Below are 18,218 nucleotides of genomic sequence, written 5' to 3' on the forward strand. Positions count from 1 at the left end.
CCATTTGCATGGAATATCTTTTTCCATCCCCTCACTTTCAGTCTGTATGTGTCCCTAGGTCTGAGGCTTCCATTTTTTTTGTTTGTTTCAGTTTGTTCATTTATTTGGGGGTTTGTTTTTTTGTTTTTGTTTTTGTTTTATCACTACAAGCATGAGGTGTTATCTTACTGTGGTTTTAATTTACATTTCCCTAATAACTGGTGATGTTGAACATCTTTTCATGTGCCTGTTGGCCATCTGCATGTCTTCTTTGGAAAAAATGTCTATTCAGCTCTTCTGTCCATGTTTTAATCCAGTTGTTTGGTTTTGTTGTTGTTGAGTTGTATGAGTTCTATATTTATTTTGGATATTAGCCCCTTAAGAGATGTACGATTTGCAAATATCTTCTCCAATTCAGTAGATTGTCTTTTTGTTTTGTTGAACGTTTCCTTTGCTGTGCAAAAACTTTTCAGTTTGATGCAGTCCCATTTGTTTAATTTTGCTTTTATTTCCCTTCCCTGAGGGGACATATCTAGAAGATATTGCTAAGACCGACGTCAAAGAGCATACTCCCTGTGTTTTCTTCTAGCAGTTTTATGGTTTCAGGTCTTACATTCAAGTCTTTAATCCATTTTGAGTTGATTTTTGTGTATGGTGTGAGATAATGGTCTTTTTTTTTTTTTTTTGCATGTATCTGTCCAGTTTTCCAAACACCATTTATTGAAGACACTATCCTTTCTCCACTGTATGTTCTTTGCTCCTTTGTTTTAAATTCTTGTACTTATACATGTGGGTTTATATCTCAGTTCTGTTCCATTGATCTGTATATCTGTTTTTCTGCCAATACCATGCTATTTTAATTACTATGTTTTGTAATATAGTTTAAAATCAGGGAGTGTGATACCTCCAGCTTTGTTGTTTTTTCTCAGAATTGTTTTGGCTATTTGGGGTCTTTTGTGGTTCCATATAAATTTTAGAACTTTTTGTTCTATTTCCGTGAAAAATGTCCTTGGGATTTTGGTAAGGATTGCATTGAATCTGTACGTTGCTTTAGGCAATATGGACATTTTAACTATATGTTAATTCTAATCCCTGAGCACAGAATATCTTTCCATTTATTTATCTTCTTCAATTTCTTTCAACAATGTCTTATAGTTTTCAGTGTACAGGTCTTTCATCTCCTTGGTCAAATTTATTCCTAGGTTTTTAATTCTTTCTGTAGCTATTGTAAATGGGATTGTTTCCTTAATTTCTCCTTCTACGAGCTCACTGTTAGCATATAGAAATGCAACAGATTTTTGTATGTTGATTTTGTGCCATGCAACATGACTGAATTCGTTTATTATTTCTAATAGTTTTTTTTTGGTGGAATGTTTAGGGTTTTCTATATATAAAATCATGTCATCCACAAATAGTGACAGTTTTACTTCTCCCTTTCCAGTTTGGATGTCTTGTATTTCTTTTTCTTGCCTAACTGCTCTGGCTAGGACTTCCAATACTACGCTGAATAAGAGTAGCAAGAGTGTACATCCTTGTCTTGTTCCTGGTTTTAGAGGAGTAGCTTTCAGCTTTTCACCACTGAGTATGATGTTAGCTCTGGGTTTGTCATATATGGTCTTTATTATATTAAGGTACATACCATCTAAACCCACTTTATTGAGAGTTTTTTTCATAAATGTGTGTTGAGTCTTGTCAAATGTCTTTTCTGCATCTATTGAGATGATCAGAGTGTTTTTATCTCTCATTTTATTAATGTGATGTATCACACTGATTTGCAGATGTTGAACCATTCTTGCATCCCTGGAATAAGTTCCACTTGATCATGGCGTATAATACTTTTAATGTGTTGTTGATAATATTTTGTTGAGGATTTTTTTTATCTATGTTCATAGGAAATATTGGCCTGTAATTTATTTTTTGTGTGTTGTCTTTATCTGGTTTTGGTATCAGGGTAGTGTTGGCCTTGTGAGTTAGAAAGTGTTCACTCCTCTTCAATTTTTTGGAAGAGTTTGAGGATACTTATTAAATCTTCTTTGAAAGTTTGGTAGAATTTGCTTGTAAAGCCATCTGGTCCTAGACTTTTGTTTTGGCGGGAAGTTTTGGATTATAGTTTCAATCTCTGTCCTAGTAATCAGTCTATTCATATTTTCTGTTCTTTGATGACTTAGTCTTGGAAGGTTGTATGGTTCTAAGAATTTGTCCATTTCTTCTAGGTTGTCCAGTTCATTGGCGTATTGCCATTTGTAATACTTTCTTATAATCCTTTGTATTTCTGTGTTATCCATTGTTATCTGTCTTCTTTTCATTTCTGATTTTATTTATCAGAGTCGTCTCTCTTTTTTCTTAGTGAATGTGTCTAGCTAAAAGTGTGTCAATTTTGATTATCCTTTCAAAGAACCAGCTATGATTTTATTGATCTTTTCTATTGTCTTTTTCATCTATTTCCACTCTAATCTCCTTTCTACTTCTTTACTTACTTTGGGCTTCCTTTGTTTTTCTTTTTCTAGTTCCTTTAGGTATAAGGGTAAATTGTTTATTTGAGATTTTTTTTGTTTCTTGAGGAAGGCCTGTATTGCTATAAACTCCCCTCTTAGTACTGCTTTTCCTGCATCCCATAGATTTTGATATGTTAAATTTTCATTTTCATTTGTCTTCAGGTAATGTCTATTTCTCCTTTGGTTTCTTCATTGACCCAATAGTTGTTCAGAAGAATGTTGTTTGGTTGCCACATATTTGTGATTTTTTCCAGATTTCTACTTGTAGTTGATTTCTAGCTTCATACCATTGTGATCAGAAAAGATGACTGATATGATTTCAGTCTTCTTAAATTTAGTGAGACTTGTTTTGTATCCCAACATATGGTCTAACTTTGAGAAGGTTTCATGTGCATTTGAGAAAAATATGTATTCTGCTGCATTTGGTTAGAATGTTCTGTACAAATCTATCAACTCCATCTGATCTAAAGTTTTATTTAAAGCTACTCTTCCCTTGTTGACTTTCTATTTCGCTGATCCATCCACTGATGTAGTGGGGTGTTAAAAGTCCCCTACTATTTTTGTGTTGCTGTCAATTTCTCCCTTTGTGTCTCTTAATAATTGTTTTATATATTTTGGTGCTCCTATGTTAGATGCATATATATTAATATTTGTTATGTCTTCTTGATGAATTGACCCCTTTATCATTATATCCTGTCCATCTTTGTCTCTTGTTATCTTTTATGGCTTGAAGTCTACTTTGTCTGATATGAGTATGGCTACACTGGCTTTCTTTTGGCTGCCATTTGCTTGGAGTATCATCTTCCGTCTCTTCACTTTGAGTCTATGTCTTTAGAGCTGAGGTGTGTCTGCTGGAGGAAGTATATACTTGGGTCTTGTTTTTTTTGTTTGTTTTTTTTTTTTTTTTTGCGGTACACGGGCCTCTCACTGTTGTGGTCTCTCCCGTTGCGGAGCACAGGCTCCGGACGCACAGGCTCAGCGGCCATGGCTCACGGGCCCAGCCGCTCCGCGGCATGTGGGATCTTCCCGGACCGGGGCACGAACCTGTGTCCCCTGCATCGGCAGGCGGACTCTCAACCACTGCGCCACCAGGGAAGCCCATGGGTCTTGTTTTTTAATGTAGCCAGCCATTCTGTGTCTTTTGACTGGTAAATTCAATCCAATCATTGAGGTGATTATTGATAGATGAGGACTTAGTACTGCAGTTTTATCATTTGTTTTCTGGTTGCACTATAGCTCCATTGCTTCTCTTTCCTTGTTTTTATGTCTGTCATTTTGAGTTGGTGATTTTCTAAAATGTCTTCCTCCATTTCCTCTTTTTTTATGTTTTGTGTCTCTGTTCTAGATTTAGGTTTATGGTAACCATGAGCTTTGTATAAAACTTCTCATAGATAAAACAGTCCTTTTCTGCTAATAGCATCTTATCTTCATTTATCTATGTGGGTTCTGCTCTTTTCATCTTCCCCTTTTGTGTTTTAGTTATCTCAAATTGTTCTTTTTTATACTGTGAGTTTGTTACCAAACTGAAGTAGCTATAGTTATTTTCTTCTGCTTTTTTCCCCCATTAGCCTTTACGTGATAAAGAGTTGCAATTTTCTGACTCTGCGTGTCTATTTATCACCTTACTCAAAGTTTTGCATATTTTGCCTTTTTGTTTCTGCTAGAAGAGCTCCTTTCAACATTTCTTGTAAGACAGGTGTAGTGTTGATGAACTCCCTCAGCTTTGTTTGTCTGGGAAAGTCTTTATTTCTCCTTCATATAAGAATGATAACTCTGCTGGGTAGAGTATTCTTGGCTGACAGTTTGTAATCTTTCAGTGTTTTGAGAATGTCATTTCATTCTCTCCTGGCCTATAGCATTTCTGCTGAGAAATCTACCGATAGCCTACTGGGGGTTCCTTTGTAGGTTAACCTTCTTTTTATTCTGGCTGCCTTTAAAATTCTTTCTTTCTCACTGACTTTTGATAGTTTTAATATACTGTATTTTGGAGGTCTTTTGTGTTGAGGTAATTAGGTGTTTTCTTAGCTTCATGAACTTGTATATCCAGTTCCTTCCCCAGATTTGAGAAGTTCTCAGCTATTATTTCTTTAAATAAACTCTCTCCTCTCCTTTCACTCTCTTCTCCTTCTGGAATACCTGTTACCTTAATCTCCCCTTCCCAGAAGAGTCAGATAACTCTCATAGAATTTTCTCATCTTTTTATATCTTATATCTTCCCTCTTCTACTCGTATCATTTCTGTCTATCTATCTTCAAGCTCACTAATTCTCTCTTCCATCTTGTCTGATCTGTTTCCGATGCTTTCTAATGTATTCTTCATCGTGTTTATTGCCTTCTACAGCTCCAGAATTTCTGTTTAGTCCTTTTTAGAGTTTCAGTCTCTTTGGTGAGGTATTCCTTCTGTTCCTTAATTTTATTTCTGAGCTCATTTTACTGCCTTTCTGAGTTTTCTTGTAGCTTGTTGAGATTTTTTGTGACAGGTATTTTAAATTCTCTATCAGTTAGATTGAAATATTCTGTGGTTTTAAGTTTGGTTTCTAAAGCCTTGTCATTTTCTCTTTGTTGCACAGTGTTACTATGGTTCTTCATGGTGCTTGATAAGCCAGCACATGTGAAGTAGGGGACACCTTTCTACTCCATTGTAACTATTCAACAGGTCAGAAATTAGAGGCCTTTCTTTTGTCGTCCAGTAGGTGGCGACATATCACAAGTTTTTAGTTTCGCTTACCTGCGCTGCCTTTGGATATATTTGAAAGTCAGCATTTTCCACTCTTCACTGCCTCTGTCAGAGATGTCACCCCTTACCCTCATTATTGCTTCTTGTGCCTCCAGGGTCATTGGTGGCTTGCAGCTGTTGGTGTCAATGGTACTGCTGCCTGGAGCACTGGGATGGTGGGCTTTTCCACCATGTGCAGCATCCCCTGAGTTGCATCAGGAGCGGGCCAGCCAGGAGCACGCAGGCACCTCTGCCATGTCCAGGGTTGTAAGATTTGTGGGCTCCACTGCTACAGGTGGAATGAGCAGGGAGCCAGAGTTGTGGGTACCTCCATGGCTGGAGGGACGGGGGTCCCAGGCCCTACTGCTGCTGCTGCCTGGTTACCTGTGGCCGTGGGCACTGCTGTGACCAGGGGGCTGGCGTTGTGTGCATTCCCTCCTCCGCTGGCCAGGTTTTCTGGGGCCGTGGGCTCAGCTGCCGCAGCTGGAGGACCAGAATTGCGGGCACTGCCTCTGCTATTGCACCTGTACCACCTCTTGTCTGTGTTCCAGTCCATCCTCCTTTAGATGCACAGAAATGTGCAATCGTCTGGCACCCTGGTGTGCTGGGTAGAGGCACCTTTGTTGAGCTGTGGATGTTCTACAGATTAAAGGGGAGACACAAAGAGAGTAGCTCACTGCACCATGATGCTATGACCCCCCAGCTTTACGGTGTTTGCTGTTATAAGCAATGTCATGAGAAATATTCTCATGCATGAAGCTCTTCGTATTTACCTGCTTACTTTCTTAGAATACATTAACAGAGGTGAAATTGTATTGCCGCCTATTAAAGATTATTCTAAACTTTTATTATATTTAATGACTGTATCTATAACATTGCATTAGTATGTCTGCATCAAGCTTATTTACTGCTTATTTGATAAAAATCATCCCGAAGTTTTTGGAGAGACCACTTACCAGCTGTTTTGGGAGTAACTGAAATACTTTCAAAAGTATTTTGTAAGTTAATTATTAGTATAATAATGCTCAATAGTAATTATTAATATTACTTATTTTATATTATAGCCTATCTATTTGTGTTATTTTATTAATAAACAATAATACTAAAATTATACAACTGCCATATGTTAATTTCACATTCCAGTGAACATGGTACTATAAGGAGAGGCATAATGTATGTGAATAAGCAGCATGTAATTGTGGAATTATAGGGTGAGAAGTGGTGACAGGCACACATCTTATTTTGCCCAAAACAGGCTGGTGTTTATGCCTATTCTGGAGTCTCTGCTATTATGCTCCCTTTCATTCTCAGAATTGTACTGTTAAACAACAACTCATGTGGCCATCCTACTTGTGAGTAAATTAACCATGTCCCACACCTTCGAAAACATGTCCTTAATCTATCCATCAATACTGTCGTTTCTTTGTCTTCAGAAGAGCTAAGATAGAACACATTGTAATTTATCTTTGTTAATTAATTCAGTTTTCTGTGATACAGCTCAAGTACAATCAGTTACTCCTTTATGCCTTACACAGGTCTGTCAGTTTAAGGCTGCTTTTCATATCATTCTTTCTTGCCTTTAGAGGCTCGTCACCATCTTCTGCCTCTACATTTGATCCAGGCAGAAGGATGGCAGTGCATGCCCTTCCCTCCCAGATTGCACTGGAGAGCAAAGGAGGTGCATAAACGTTCTTCAGAGAACTTGAGCCATTATCAGGACAGTTCTCAGATTAGTGATGCTTATGCATTCTAATGACTCATATTAGAAAAATAAAAATGATTTTTTTTAAAGAATTCTATATAAAAGCAATTTATCCTTTCACATTTTCTATGATCATTCCCCAAGTCAAGTCAGATAAGGTAAATTTGTTCTACTCTGCTGCAGACAAATGAAAGGAAAACCATCTTCATAACCTTTATTCGTTAACCTTGGACTAAATAAAATCTCCAGCCATTTCTTCATCACCAATACAAGCTGCTATTAGCCTCCAAGAAGTGTCACTTAATGTTTTTAACATGTTTAAAAGCAAAATAATGTCTTTTTGAAATGCTTGGTAGGAATTCCGCAAGAACAACGTTCTCTATAATTAACCACACTAGTGAGTTAAAGGTCTTTGGCTTTTCCTCAGAATACCTCACCACCCAACATCATCCAAGTCAATTAACAGACATAATGCTCGCTTCCTTGCCGGTCTTACTGCCTAATTAGAGCCGCATGTGTTGGTTTGCATCAAAGCCATTTCACCTCGGCTCACTCACCAGTTATTCTGTTAGCATTTCCTATAGGCTGGCTCTTGATTTCCATTCCTTTCCTTTTCATGCCAGATAACTTCTTCACAGAGGGAGTTAGACGGTGAAGCATGGTCTCATTTCACTGTAATTATGGAATGTCCCAGTTAGAGCCAAAGAGAGTGGAAATTTCACACTAATTCCAGCACATCTCCGATGTTAGAAATTGATCACTGAGTGACTAAATTACAAGTGCCAGGGAAGCCATCAGTGGGAACTTCTGCCCCCCAGCAGCCTTGACATCCCTACAGCTGTCCTTTCCCCGGCAGCCGTTTTCGATGGCCTTTCTAACCACAGTCATCAACAGTGGGGAACCCTCAATAACATCTTATGCTTTTAGAAAATTTTTAACATGAGTTGGAAACATAAATATTTGGATTTTCTCAGGATAAAGCATTTTAAGTGTTTGGGTTGTATATTTGAGCTGGGGTCTCTTTGAAAACATATCCCAATGCTAGTTGTAAATTGTGACCTCACAAAGAAGACCTTAGAGGGGAAAATTACTAAATACAGCTAAATTCTTTAAATTATGAATTTCCAAAGATGTGTCAGAAGCAGCGACTTTTCTTTAGGATCTTCTTTTTTAATATAAAATATCAAACTCCTAGTAACGAAGTTCTTAGTTATTTTGTTCCATGGACCCCTTTGGCCCCTTTAAAGTTTGATAAAAACTTTAGACATTATCTTTGAACAATATTTTCTGAAGGCATAGGATTAAACACATAAAATTGAAAAGAAATCCAGTTATCAAAATAATAAAATTAAGTTTGTGATTTGGCATTTGTGCTTCTTTACCGATGCATTAAAATGACACTTCAATACATTTAAGTATAGGAAAGTTAAAAGTAAATCTTACTGCTTAGGCCTTTCTCACCTTCTGAGATGGCCCACACTGTCTGTGGAATGCGTTTCTGTCTAAATAAATCCACTTCTTACCTATCACTTTGTCTCCCACTGAATTCTTTCTGCAACGAGACATCAAGAACCTGAGCTTCATTAAGTCCTGAAACCAGGTAATGCACCCAAGAAAGAGTCATCCACTGATTTTTTCCCCCTCATTCATCTCCCTTCATCCAAACTGAGGAAAAGAGACAGCCACCTGGCAAAGGTCTAGTCCAAGTTTCCTTTGAAATGTTCTGCTGAAGCTCCTCTGGTTCCCCAGCATTCCTGTTAGAAGCTAAGCTGTCTCCTGCTAGAGAGGCGTTTGGAAGAAAGAAAGTAGAAAAGAGGTTTGAGACTGGATTCCTACTTCTCCACGAGTCACAAAATGGAATCCCCAGCCGTGGAGTCTGGAATTTTCATTTAATGAGAAGACTTGTGACGCCCTTCTAAGATATTGGCATAGGGCGCCACCAACCCAGGATGATGCAAGACCATGAGCTGTTCCAGTACTTTCGGATGCCAGAGATGGTTGACTTCCGGCAGTACGTGTGCACCCTTCCAACCAACACACTCATGGGCTTCGGTGCGTTCGTGGCGCTCACCACCTTCTGGTACGCCATGCAACTGCAGGCCCTGAAGCCACCATGCGACCTGGCCATGCAGTCAGTGGAGGTGGCAGGCAGTGACGGAGATCCGTGCTCCTGGACAGTGACAAGCCCTTGGTGTATTTCTACGATGACATCAGAATGTTATATGAAGGCTTCCAGAGGGGCATGCAGGTGTCAAATAACGGCCCTTGTTTAGGCTCTCTGAAACCAGACCAACCCTATGAATGGCTTTCATACAAACAGGTTGCAGAAATGTCAGAGTGTGTGGGCTCGGCACTGATCCACAAGGGCTTCAAGGTAGCCCCAGATCAGTTCATCAGCCTCTTTTCTCAGAACAGACCTAAGTGGGTGATCATTGAACAGGGATGCTTTACTTATTCGATGGTGATCGTTCCCCTCTACGATACCCTCGGAACTGAAGCAGTCACCTTCATCATCAACAAAGCTGAACTCTCTCTGGTTTTTGTGGGCAAGCCAGAGAAGGCCAGCCTCTTATTAGAAGCTGTAGAAAATAAATTAACAGCATGCCTTAAAACTATTGTTCTCATGGGCTCCTACGGCAGTGATGGGTCGGAACGAGGCAAGAAGTGCGGGGTGGAGATCATCGCATGAAGGCGATGGAGGACCTGGGAAGAGCCCACAGACGGAAGCCCAAGCCTCCAGCACCTGAAGATGTTGCAATAATTTGCTTCACAAGTGGAACTACAGGCAACCCCAAAGGAGCACTGATCACCCATCAAAATGCAGTCAGCGATCGTTCAGCATTTATGAAAAGGACAGAGTACATTCATTACTTCCTCAGATGATACTTTGATCTCTTTCTTGCCTCTCACCCACGTGTTTGAAAAAGTTGTAGAGTGTGTGATGCTGTGTCACGGAGCTAAAATAGGATTTTTCCAAGGAGATATCAGGTTGCTTACGGATGATCTCAAGGCATTTCCACCCACCATCTTCCCTGTGGTCCCCAGACTGCTGAACTGGATGTTTGACTGCCTTTTTCCTCAGGCAAACAGCATGCTGAAGCGATGGCTGTTGGACTTTGCCTCCAAGAGGAAAGAAGCCAAGTTTCGCGGTGGCATCATTAGAAACAACGGCCTGTGGGATAAGTTGACCATCCATAAAATAAGAGTCGAGCCTGGGAGGAAAAGGGAGGCTGATGATCACAGGAGCGGCGCCCGTGTCCGCCACGTGCTGACCTTCCTGAGAGCCTCGCTGGGCTGCCAGTTCTACGAAGGCTACGGACAGACTGAGTGCACCGCCGGGTGCTGCCTGACTGTGCCTGGGGACTGGACCACAGGCCATGTGGTGCCCCAATGCCTTGCAACATTGTAAAGCTTGTCGATGTGGAAGAAATGAATTACATGGCTGCCAAGGGCGCAGGCAAGGTGTGTGTGCAAGGGGCTAATGTATTTCAAGACTACTTAAAGGACCCAGAAAACACAGCAGAAGCTCTGGATAAAGATGGCTGGTTGCACACAGGGGACATTGGAAAGTGGTTATCAAATGGCACCTTGAAGATCATCAACAGGAAAAAGCACATCTTTAAAGTGGCACAAGGCGAGTACGTAGCTCTGGAGAAAAGAGAAAACATCTACCAGTGAAGTGAACCTGTCGCTCAGGTGTTTGTCCGTGGAGAGAACTTGCAGGCATTCCTCATAGTAATTGTGGTACCAGACACTGAGATGCGAGGCCCCTGGGCCCAGAAGAGAGGCTTTGAAGGCTCCTTTGAAGAAATGTACAGAAACAAGGATGTCAAAAAAGCTATTCTAGAAGACATGGTGAGACTTGGGAAGGGTTCTGGCCTAAAACCATTTGAACAGGTCCTTTGACCTGTCTCCACCCTGAATTATTCTCTGTCAACAACTGCCTTCTGACCCCAACAATGAAGGCTAAAAGGCCAGAGCTTTGGAATTATTTCAGGTCACAGATCCTTGAACTATGTTCCACCATCAAAATCTAATGCAAGGAAGGAAGCTGGGAAGAGGCCACACGCCTCCGCGGTCTTCTCCCGCCCGTGGCCTCAGTGGGTAGTTTTGACAACAGCAAGTAGAGAAGGAGCGTCTTTGTCTGCCTCGTGCGTTCAGATTCTCGTCACAGGAAGCTTAGAGGGAATGGAACACTGCCTCATGGTCATGTCGCATTGTTCACGGTGATACACAATTTCCAAAATGAGCCTTAAAAAAATTGTAAAGGGGAAACTATAAATGTGGTAAGTTATTTACGACTTCCTCAGTTTAAAAGGAGGGTGAAAACCTGTCTCTCTGTTTTGCTAACCAAGTGGTTAGGACTTTGCTATTTCTGAGATGTCTGCTACTTGCTGCAAATTCTGCAGGTGTCTGCTGCTCCGAAGAGTACCGTGCACTGGAGGGAACCGTCCCTTATAAACAAGAACTGCCCCAGCTGCAGGAGGTCACAAGTGGACCAGAGGTTTTTTTTTTTTGGATCCCTGCCACCTTCCCTTCCCCATCTCACACCACCCTTCTGATTAACCCCTGTTATTCCTGTCGGAGCAGAAGGTTCTCAGTGAAGTGGAGGACAGACCTAGCTCAGAACAACGCAGGTAAAGATGGATGGCTGCTCGCCACTGCGGGTGGATTCTGGTGCCCACAGAGCAGTATATTCTCTGACCCTCTTCTCCAGACCTGATTCCCTCCCTCCATCCCTTCCCAGGGGTTATTTAAAAATCTGTCTTAGACTCTGCAGTGAAGACAAGCATTTCAACAAGGAAACAATTACCTGGATCAACCATGTTCAACTGTGACACCTGAATAACTGTACACTTTACCTTCACTGAACCCGTCGCTCTGTCTGTGATGGTTTTGGAGGGTTTTTTTTTAACATCTTTATTGGAGTATAATTGTTTTACAGGGTTGTGCTAGTTTCTGCTGTATAACAAAGTGAATCAGCTATATGTGTATATATATCCCCATATCCCCTCCCTCCTGCGTCTCCCTCCCACCCTCTCCCTCCCAACCCTACAGGTGGTCGTAAAGCACCGAGCTGATCTACCTGTGCCATGCAGCTGCTTCCCACTAGCCATCTATTTTACATTTGGTAGTGTATATATGTCAATGCTCGCCCACCTCGTCCGAGCCCACCCTTCCCCCTCCCCATGTCCCCAAGACCTCTCTCCACATCTGTGACTTTATTCCTGTCCTGCCTCTAGGTTCATTAGAACCTTTTTTTTCTTTTAGATTCCATATATATGTGTTAGCGTACATATGTGTTTCACTTTCTGACTTCACTCTGTATGACAGACTCTAGGTCCATCCACCTCACTAAAAATAACTCAATTTCATTTCTTTTTATGGCTGAGTAATATTCCGTTGTATATATGTACCACATCTTCTTTATCCATTCATCTGTCGATGGACACTTAGGTTGCTTCTGTGTCCTGGCTATTGTAATTAGAGCTGCAATGAACATTGTGATACATGACTCTTTTTGAATTATGGTTTTCTCAGGGTATATGCCCAGTAGTGGGATTGCTGGGTCGTATGGTACTTCTATTTTTAGGCTTTTAAGGAACGTCCATACTGTTCTCCACAGTGGCTTTATCAATTTACATTCCCACCAAAAGTGTAAGAGGGTTCCCTTTTCTCCACACCCTCTCCAGCATTTGCTCTTTGTATATTTTTTGATGATGGCCATTCTGACCGGTATGAGGAGATACCTCATTCTAGCTTTGATTTGCAGTTCTTTAATGATTAATGATGTTGAGCATCCTTTCATGTGTTTGTTGGCAATCTGTATATCTTCTTTGGAGAAATGTCTGTTTAGGTCTTCTGCCCATTTTTGGATTGAGCTGTTTGTTTTTTGATACTGAGCTGCATGAGCTGCTTGTAAATTTTGGAGATTAATCCTTTGTCAGTTGCTTCATTTGAAAATACTTTCTCCCATTCTGAGGGTTGTCTTTTCTTTTTTATGGTTTCCTTTGCTTTGCGAAAGCTTTTAAATTTCATTAGGTCCCATTTGTTTATTTTTGTTTTTATTTCCATTTCTCTAGGAGGTGGGTCAAAAAGGATCTTGCTGTGATTTATGTCGTAGAGTGTTCAGCCTATGTTTTCCTCTAAGAGTTTTATAGTGTCTGGCCTTAAATTTAGGTCTTTAATCCATTTTGAGTTAATTTTTGTGTATGGTGTTAGGAATTGTTCTAATTTCATTCTTTTACATGTAGCTGACCAGTTTTCCCAGCACCACTTATTGAAGAGACTGTCTTTTCTCCATTGTGTACTCTTGCCTCCTTTATCAAAGATAAGGTGACCGTATGTATGTGGGTTTATCTCTGGGCTTTCTATCCTATGCCATTAATCTATATATCTGTTTCTGTGCCAGTACCGTGCTGTCTTGATTACAGTAGCTTTGTAGTATAGTCTGAAGTCCAGGAGCCTGATTCCTCCAGCTCCGTTTTTCTTTCTCAAGATTGCTTTGGCTATTCGGGGTCTTTTGTGTTTCCATACAAATTGTGAAATTTTTCGTTCTAGTTCTGTGAAAAATGCCAGTGGTAGTTTGCTAGGGATTGCATTGATTCCGTAGATTGATTTGGGTAGTATAGTCATTTTCACAATCTTCATTCTTCTAATCCAAGAACATGGTATATCTCTCCATCTGTTTGTATCCTCTTTAATTTCTTTCATCAGTGCCATAGTTTTCTGCATACAGGTCTTTTGTCTCCTTACGTAGGTTTATTCCTAGGCATTTTATTCTTTTTGCTGCAATGGTAAATGGGAGTGTTTTCTTAATTTCTCTTCCAGATTTTTCGTCATTAGTGTATAGGAATGCAAGCGATTTCTGTGTGTTAATTTTGTATCCTACTACTCTACCAAATTCATTGATTAGCTCTAGTAGTTTTCTGATAGCATCTTTAGCATTCTCTATGTATAGTATCATGTCATCTGCAAACAGTGACAGTTTTACTTCTTCTTTTCTGATTTGGATTCCTTTTATTTCTTTTTCTTCTCTGATTGCTGTGGCTAAAACTTCCAAAACTATGCTGAATAATAGTGGTGAGAGTGGGCAACCTTGTCTTGTTCCTGATCTTAGACAAAATGGTTTCAATTTTCCACCATTGAGAATGATGTTGGCTGTGGATTTGTCATATATGGCCTTTATTATGTTCAGGTAGTTTCCCTCTATGCCTACTTTCTGGAGGGTTTTTATCATAAATGGGTGTTGAATTTTGTCAAAAGCTTTTTCTGCATCTATTGAGATTATCATATGGTTTTTATCTTTCAGTTTTTTAATATGGTGTATCACATTGATTGATTTGCGTATATTGAAGAATCCTTGCATTCCTGGGATAAACCCCACTTGATCGTGATGTATGATCCTTTTAATGTGCTGTTGGATTCTGTTTGCTAGTATTTTGTTGAGGATTTTTGCATCTATGTTCATCAGAGATACTGACCTGTAGTTTTCTTTTTCTGTGACATCTTTGTCTGGTTTTGGTACCATGGTGATGGTGGCCTCATGGAATGAGCTTGGGAGTGTTCCTCCCTCTGCTATATTTTGGAAGAGTTTGAGAAGGATAGGTGTTAGCTCTTCTCTAAATGTTTGATAGAACTTGCCTGTGAAGCCATCTGGTCCTGGGCTTTTGTTTGTTGGAAGATTTTTAACCACAGTTTCAATTTCAGTGCTTGTGATTGGTCTGTTTATATTTTCTATTTCTTCCTGGTTCAGTCTCGGAAGGTTGTGATTTTCTAAGAATTTGTCCATTTCTTCCAGGTTGTCCAATTTATTGGCATATAGCTGCTTGTACTAATCTCTCATGGTCCTTTGTATTTCTGCTGTGTCAGTTGTTACTTCTTTTTCATTGCTAATTCTGTTGATTTGAGTCTTCTCCCTTTTTTTCTTTTTGAATCTGGCTAATGGTTTATCAATTTTGTTTATCTTCTCAAAGAACCAGCTTTTAGTTTTATTGATCTTTGCTATTGTTCCTTTCATTCCTTTTTCTTTTATTTCTGATCTGATCTTTATAATTTCTTTCCTTCTGCTAACTTTGGGGGGTTTTTTGTTCTTTCTCTAATTGCTTTAGGTGTAAGGTTAGGTTGTTTATTGAGATGATTCTTGTTTCTTGAGGTAGGACTGTATTGCTATAAACTTCCCTTAGAACTGCTTTTGCTGCATCCCATCGGTTTTGGGTTGTCGTGTTTTCATTGTCATTTGTTTCTAGGTATTTTTTTGATTTCCTCTTTGATTTCTTCAGTGATCTCTTGGTTATTTAGTAGTGTATTGTTTAGCCTCCATGTGTTTGTATTTTTCGATGCCTAACTGTACCTAGGCATCTTTTTAATTTGTGTAATATTTAGATAAGTACTTATCTCTATGCCTTTCCTGGTACTTCTGTTGTCACGTACCCTATACACGACTTCTAACATCTGTGTATCCCCTTGTTTATATCAAGTGCTCCACCTAACAAGCAGACAAACTGAGCAAACGAATTCTGAGGGGCTTCCCTGGTGGCGCAGTGGTTGAGAGTCCGCCTGCCGATGCACGGGACATGGGTTCGTGCCCCGGTCCGGGAAGATCCCACATGCCGTGGAGTGGAGGGGCCCGTGAGCCATGGCCGCTGGGCCTGCGCGTCCGGAGCCTGTGCTCTGCAGCAGGAGAGGCCACAACAGTGAGAGGCCCGCGTACCGCAAAAAAAAAAAAAAAGAATTCTGAAGCAAGAGAAGATATTATCTGCCTCAGGCTACAGTCTATGGGTACAAGAGATATTAAGCTGGTTTGGAACAAAAATCATTGATTATTTCAAGAATGCCAACTTTGGGATGCAAAACATATTCTACGTGTTTTATTGCTACCATTCTCTAGAGCATCAGAGTAATATTTGCCAGCTACAGAATGTTTTAGCAGCAATTCTCAACTAATTCAGCTTATTTTTCAGCAAGTCAGCCTCTACTAATGACATATTAAATTTTGATTCTCTTTTTATATGATTACCCTGGGGAGACATTCAAAGTAGACCTTTTAATAAGAGTTAGCTCTACTGCCGATAGAACATCATGGTGTCATTTCACTTGAGAGGATATTTTTCCAGAAAGACACACCTTAATGGCTGGTCAAACATACTAACCACCTTATCTTTGCTTTGGGCCATAGAACTAATTTAGATAGTCATTAGCTTCTAGGTAATGGAAGAGCATGTGCTACAATATTAACTGAATACCAAATCAGGCCCTGACATACCTCCCCCTGTGGTTATCTCTGCAGAAAAACACCAGCTTACAAACCAGAGAGAGCTGGAAATTGGATCTTTACCAGACATTGTGATTAGAATTCAAAGAATGCTGTAGAGGTAAATGGTGAAATATAAATAACTTCAGGCCCACTTTTGATCTGATCCCTCTAGATAGACTAGCCTTCGATTATACTACAGATGCAACTATCGTGCAAAGATGAAGAAAATGGTTAGGTCCTTACAGTAGGTGTACCTACCTCACTGCAGCCTTGATGCTGGTGGCAGCTCTTCCTACCCCAGCCTCCATGGTACCCTTCTCATTTACCTGTCCTTTGCCCCCTTTCAATCGCATCTTCACAGACTACCTCCCAAACCCGTCTACTACCCTCCCTTAAACTTCTGGTGTTTGCAAGGGGACCATCTCTGGTCCTTCCCTCTTCTGAGATCAAGTCCTCCTTCGGACCGTCTCATTTATTTCTTTGATTCTGAGCCCCGTCTATGGTTGATGTGCCCCAAGTCTGTCTCTAGAGAGACCAGTCTCTGGAGCCTTTACATTGCCTGCTGGGTACCTCCTCTTGGAATTCTCATAAGCACGTCAAATGCAAAATATCCATATTTGAACTCATTTTTCCACCTCTTCCGTCACCCACATGCAAACCTGCTCTCCCTCCTCTTATCTCAGTTCTCTGCAGTGAGGGGCACGTGTGATGACCCATAGGCATATTCCAGACTCTTCTCCCCAGTCGCTGATTGATTCCAGCCAGTAAGTGTTCCTTATCTCCATCCCCTTGCCCGTTAACTCAGGATCCCCCTATCCTTTGCCTGAACTCCTGTAACAACCTACTCTCTTCCTCCCACAGTGTGTTCCTCACTCTTCAACCCTTTATATCACTACCATACACATATGATCACAACACGTGCCATGCAGTGGTTCCTGATAGGCTAAACATCTAAGCCCCTGGGCATGGTCTAGTCTGTTTTCTGGGCCCTCTCCCCTCTGGTGGCCCCATCTCCCACCCCTTCTCCCCTTTACCCTTCCTCTCATCTTCTGCAATACCTTGTACTTAACTCACATTGGACCATTTCCAGCTCTGGATCTCACCGTGTTCTCTCAGACTCCCAGACCTCGGCATAGACTGCTCCTTCCTCTGAGCCACTGGTCAGCAAAACTCTTTCTCCTTCTCTGAGGACAAATTTGACCTTCGGTTCTGCTCCTGGGAGACCTGACGAAGACGGAATGTTTATTGAGTTAATAGTCAGCAAGTGCCGTAAATGACTCCTGGTTGGCACATTGCATCGTGACAGCTTGAAACTGTGAATGAGCCATAAATGCCCAGGGGAGAAGCCATAGGCTGTGGACTTCCCTGGAAGTCATGCTCTTTGAGGTAGACGTTTCACATTCTATAGCTTGAAGTTATGTCCATGGAACTCTTACCAACACACTTGGGACTTAGAGCTTCTATCCAGGTTCTTGACCTCACTCACCATCCTGATCCTGTTCCCCAAACCTGAGGGGTCACTGGGGTTCGAAGAAATGTTCTCTGACGCTCCCTGCTAGCATGCTGTTTCCTGTCCTATATCCTTCTAAGTGAATCCAGTGCCAGGTGTAGCCTATTATAACCTTGTGAATCTAAACATCTAGTCGGGCCTGTGACCACCCGGGGGAGGGGGGGATTGCACCACCTTTTCCCATTATTCTCAAATAATGGGTAACTCATTCTTCAAAATCTTGGTCGGAGTCCCTCTCGCCTATAAACACACAGTGCCCATAAAGCCCTCCTCACCCGGACGTAAGTAATTCTTTCATTGCAACCCCTGTAATTTCATAAAATAGCACAGATCACAGTTTTATCATAAACTTCAGTTATATTACCTTCAAATCCGTCTTCCAATGTGAGTGGAAAATTTCTTGAGGACAGAATCGATTGTTGCTCGTACTCGCTCCTTCCGTTCCTGCTGTGCCTGCTACACCTGACGGGCACACAGTAAAAGCTGGAAGACTGGGTGGGTGAATGGTTGAATTGAGGAAAGAGGGGTATGTGATTTGGTGGATTAATGTGTCCCTCACAA

The 18,218-nt window shown here is 40.9% G+C and overlaps 1 protein-coding gene and 1 pseudogene across 17 annotated transcripts in view; both read left to right on the forward strand.

Moving 5' to 3' along the window:
• The window catches only part of LOC137204361 (E3 ubiquitin-protein ligase parkin), a 1,432,750-nt gene that overhangs the window by 1,159,931 nt on the left and 254,601 nt on the right, over positions 1-18,218 (forward strand). The gene's annotated exons all lie outside the window — the stretch shown is intronic.
• LOC137204926 (long-chain-fatty-acid--CoA ligase 1 pseudogene) lies at positions 8,841-11,400 on the forward strand (annotated as a pseudogene).

This window comes from Pseudorca crassidens, chromosome 13 (assembly GCF_039906515.1).
Source record: "Pseudorca crassidens isolate mPseCra1 chromosome 13, mPseCra1.hap1, whole genome shotgun sequence".
Lineage (NCBI taxonomy): Eukaryota > Metazoa > Chordata > Mammalia > Artiodactyla > Delphinidae > Pseudorca > Pseudorca crassidens.